Genomic DNA, 5,431 nt, shown 5'->3' on the forward strand with positions numbered 1-5,431 from the left:
AAATGCTCAGTACTAAATCACTGCTCGTGTCAAGATTACTCACTGAATAGATTCTCTTAAGTGACCAAAGTGGAACTTTTTGCTTTCATTCTGAGTGGACAAAATTGAGGTAAATTACTCATGATAGGCCAAACAGGGTTCACTAATCCTTAAATGAAATTTCTAGGCCAACTCTAAAGTATTTTAGTTATTTAGGAGACAGGATTCTCTGTCAAACCAGTATATAATTTTTAAGATTTCATCAGAGAATAGGACATCTCTCTTTACACATCAGAATGACAAATGTGTGGTTACTGATAAAACCAGCTGAAAAGTGATTGCAATGAGTTACCCATTGTAACAGCTCATGATCCACTTTGGATTTGCCATAGGTTTTAATTTTACTTCCTTCAACAGCACTATATTCTGCCTTGGCTTATTTTCCTCAGTTCATGTATCCCTTGATATCTCTCAATTCAAAGCCATGTTTCTCAATATGTTTGAAAGAGTCAGTGCAGTGGTCACAGTAACAGGCAATTTCAGCTGACTGAAGAACAGCAAGGAGAATAAATGAAAGATGTGAGGATTTCTGTAATCAGAGGGAGAGGTAATTGAGGCTAAGAGAAATATTTTAGTTATAAAGACAGTAAGAAGGATTCTGATACATTACAGAGAAAGAAGCAGGATCACAAGTCCTGCCAGAAGCTTGCTCCAGTGCAGGCTTCCCATAGGGTCACGGCCTCCTTCAGGCATCCACCTGCTCCAATGTGGGTTCCTCCACAGTCTCTAGGTGGATTTCTGCTCCACTGTGGATGTCCATGGGCTGCAGGGACACAGCTACCTTACCATGATCTGCACCACAGGCTGCAGGGGAATCTCTCTCTGGTGCCTGGAGCTCCTTCTCCCCTTCTTCTGCACTGACCTTGGTGTCTGCAGAGTTATTGCTCTCACATATTCTCACTCCTTTCTCTGGCTGTGGTTGCCCAGGGGCTTCCTTCACCCCCTGCCTTCTTGACCTGGACAAGCTAGGGAGTACTGTGGTTGTTCAGCCTGGAAAAAAAGAAGGCTTCACAGACACTGTTCAGTACCTCAAGAGGCTTTATACAAAGGATGGGACTTTTTACATGAGCAGATAGTGACAGGACAAGGGGCAATGATTTTAAACTGATAGAAGGCTGGTTTAGTTTAGATGTTAGGAAGAAAAAGAGAATAGTGAAGCATTGAAACAGGTTGTCCAGAGAAGTTGTGGATGGCCCATGTCTGAAAGTGTTAAGGTCCAGGTTGGATTATTGCCAGGAGCAACCTGGTCTAATGAATGGCAGCCCAGCCAGGGCAGGGCTTGGAACGAGAGGATCCTTAAGGCTCCTTCCAACCCAAACCATTCTGTGGATCTGTGATTAACGCTGCTGTCCCAGTGTGCTACCACCATCGCTGATGGGCTCAGCCTTTGCCAGCTGCGGGTCCATTGCCAGCTGCAGGTCCATTTTGGAGCAAGCTGGCATTGACTCTGTTGGATATGGGAGAAGGTTGTATCAGCTTCTTATGACAGCCACCCATGTGGCCCACCCCACCTACAAAAACCTGGCTTTATGAAAACAATACAGAAGATATCTTGGTAAACGGCATCCACAGGAATTGCCACAGGTATCTCTATTATTTGAAAAAAAAAACAAACTTGGGAAGCATCCTCGCATCACAGAAAGAGCCCTGTAATAGGAAGAGGAGTGAAAAGAAATGTTATTGTTGAGATATTAGGAGTAGGAGGAAGACACTAAGTACATGTGCTTATTCTGATTTTTCTTAGCACCTGTAGTGTCAGGAGCAGTGTGGACTAAGGGAGATGATTGATCTCTAAATCAGGGGGATGGAGAGTAGAAGATTAGAGCAGATGTAGAGGTGAAGGACTGAATTCATCCTCGCAGGGGCCTTTAGGTACAATTTATGGGAATTACTTCCTACAGCAGTTTTAGAGGATCTAAATGGAGTATGTGGCTTAGAGAGGTCACAAACTAAAGGCCAAGCAGCCGTGACAGTCATCTTTGAAGGTAAGCTTTGACGTACTCTTCCAATTACTTTTTTTACCCAGTGATGGAAACAAATAGGAAACCATGGAAGCAGACTGCTTATAGATGAGCCTGAGAATACACAGGCTACATCTGTATCACCTTCAGTAGAAATATCCATATTTCAGTTCAAGTTCACCAAGCGAAGTTGCTAGAGGTGTAAACCAGTGAAAATGTCCCATCTATCCTGTAGGCATTAGCTCATTTCCCCTGGCTGTCGCTCACTGGCTTGCTCTTGTCTCCATGTGTTGGGCCACAGCTGGTCCTGCTAACTCCCATGCCACATGCTCCTCTTCTATGTTCAGATTTCCTATTCCAGCTTTGAGGTGGCTGTCAGCCCATCACAGACAGTTGAGGACACAGCCCTGCTGCCTTTGGTGGAGAGCAGGGCTTTTTGAGAGGAGGTGTTGGTAGTTGCTGATGGTGGTGTTTAATCCTCTGAACCTTGATCAACAAACTGTAAGGTAGCTGGCAGCTCTCCAGACAATTCAGCTTTCCATGTCAGGAGTCTTCATACATGTCCAAAAGCATCCAGCTACCCCAAAACTACATACAAATGGCAACATGAACTTGCATCCTCTCCTTTTCATCCTGGTGAGGAGCTCTCTCATCTGGACTGTACCATTCCCCTGTGAAATTGCCCAATTCCTTTGACCTTCCAATCTGATGGCTCCATCTCCAATCCCCACTAGTTACGGAACACAAAGCTGGGACTGGGTTGGGTGTACTCAGAACTGGGCATTTTTTAAATGCTCTTAACATTTGAAGCCTTCTTCTCCAAGTGGCCTCGTGGTTTTGGTTAGGGGAGGTTATCTGAATCACTGTCTGGAGCGGGCAATGGTTTTTAATTTATTTTTTAGTGACTGTTTTCTGATTTAATGGAGGTTGCTGGGTTTATACTTGTTGTCACTAGTCTGACTATATCTTCCTGTATATCAAAAGCATGCAGAGTTGCAAATAGACATTTTTATGTATCATATAAATCTATTTAAGTGAATAAATAAATAAACACTTCCAGAATGGAATAAGAGTGAAAGATTGCATTGATGCTATTAGGAGTAGAAATATTTTGGGAGTACCACTATCAAATCATCTGTGAAAATGCCACATAGGCACATGCACATGCATAACCCCCAGAGAGTATGTTTTCCTTGGAATAAATGTCAAAAATTCAGGCGTCCATTTTCATTTAAGAATCTGACATACTCTTCAAATCCACAGTGCTTGACAGATACCAAGAGCATCTTCCACTAATGGTAAAAAGGTTTAAATTGCATTTTATTTATATTAGCCTTCTGAAAGCAAAGTAGGGAATAGTAAGATTATTTGATGCCTAGATCCTATAGACTTTTTTTCCTGGAAAAGTTTGGTAGAAGAATAAGGCTAAATCAGTAGCACCCTAATCTGTTGTAGATAATCTAATTTATGTTGCTATGTATCATGTTAATGACTCTAAACCAATGTGCACATTATATTTCTTTTTCATTTGCAATTTGGGATTCCCAGAATAGGAGATGCAAAGACAAGCATAACCCATGTTTTCCATGAGAGATTCATGGAAACTGAAAAATAAGGTCTTTTAATATCTTTCATGATAACTGTTTTTCTTGGCTTAAGTGTAGGTTTTAAAAAATGGTGCTCATTGTTTTGCTTGTAGTTCTTTCATGCATGAACAATCATGCTGATGATGCATTTACTTCAAGTGAATTTTCCAATTGAAAAAGTGCTCTTGAGAAGTTTAAGTACTATGAATCACCAAAACCTCATCTAAGTCCCATAAAAGCACTGGCTGCAGAAAACAGCCTTGGAAAGAAGACATATTGGGATTGTACTGCATGATTCAGCTGAAGGGAAGTATATTTGGTCAACACAGAAGAAGCTGAGGAACCTGACAGTTCTGTAAAAATGAAATTATAATATTCTAGACAGACAGAAATGAACTGCTGCAGCCCCCTCTTATATGCCTCACTTGTTCCTCACAGGTTTAAAGCAGTGATTCTAAATGTGAGAACCTCAGCCCTTGAAACACGAGGGTTTTGTGGGGCATATTTCATTCCTTTCCTCTTTCTTAGCTTGTTTCACTATTATCTTTCTTTCTCCCTAGTTTCCCTTGTAGTCTGACTGCTGGAAGTATTTCTGATACAATGTTTTCTTAGTATTAGCAAATGCAGTCTATTTATTTCTTACATAATAACATGTTGACTGAAACAACTTTGAGTCCTAAGTATTTGTCAGGGAAACATTAGTGATTTTTCAGTTCTTATTCAGCTTTTATTTAAGGCTACTTTTGAAAGCAGATAAAACTATTCAGTAAACTACAGTGTTTGAAAATTGTAAACTGTTTAATGATAACTTCAAAATATTAAGCTATTGCCTTAGATTTTTTTAAAATTTATTTATGATATAACTTAAGGTTACAAGTTCTTAACAGTATCTTAAATATGTTGGGAGAAATATGTTGGGAGTTTAAAAAATTTAATGTAGCTTTCTGTATCTTGCGTAGTGATGTATTGTCTTAAGTGAGCAACACAAGTGCAGTGGGTTTCCTTATGCTTGGAATTTTTGTCAGGATCCAAGGCTTTGGGGCCCAGATCTGGTCACAGACTGATGAGCCCTCTGGTGCTCCTGTAAAGGCTGAGAGGGTCACTGTGGCCACACCACCTCTTCTGCTTGCTGCCACTTATGCAGATGCAGTTGCTTGTTGCTGGAGTAGATGGCTTCCATGTTGCCCTGGTGAAAAAAAGTATTTTTGCCCACATGAAGCCATGTAAAACATCTACATTTTGGTTGCTTTTCCAAGAAAATTTGGATACAGTTAAAGATGTTTAGTAAGAGCCTAGAGGACTTTGCACAGGAAGTCTAGCCAGCAGTTCTGACAGGCTGACCACTGATACCCAGTATCCATTTGTGATTGGCACTGCTCCTTGGGAATCTGGAACCAGAGTGCGTGAAATGCACCTTTAGGGTAGAAGATGCCTGAGAAAATTTGATGGTTTATCTCATGTGTTATTTTTTGGTTACATCATTGATGCACAAGCCTTACTTTAGAGATTAGCATTCTTGTGCTGTTCTTTGAGATAAAGCACTTGGTGAAAGTAAAATGTAATTAATGTAATCACAACCTCTGATGAATTATCAGAACAATAACTGTAAAACAAGAAAGAATAAATAAATTGCCTTTTGGTCTCTACAGCTTCCTAAGCAACAGGGATGGTATCTTCCCCTTCCTGTCTAAAAAATATTAAAAATGCCTTGAGGGTGGTATGCAAGGGAGGGAACCTATATGAAACATGAATGCTTACTACCCATTGAAGAGAAAAAAAACCAGAAGGTGCAGTTTTGCCACAAAGGTAGGAAATAATCAATGCTCACTTCTAACTCACTCTAAC

Source organism: Melospiza georgiana, chromosome 1 (genome assembly GCF_028018845.1).
Source record: "Melospiza georgiana isolate bMelGeo1 chromosome 1, bMelGeo1.pri, whole genome shotgun sequence".
NCBI lineage: Eukaryota > Metazoa > Chordata > Aves > Passeriformes > Passerellidae > Melospiza > Melospiza georgiana.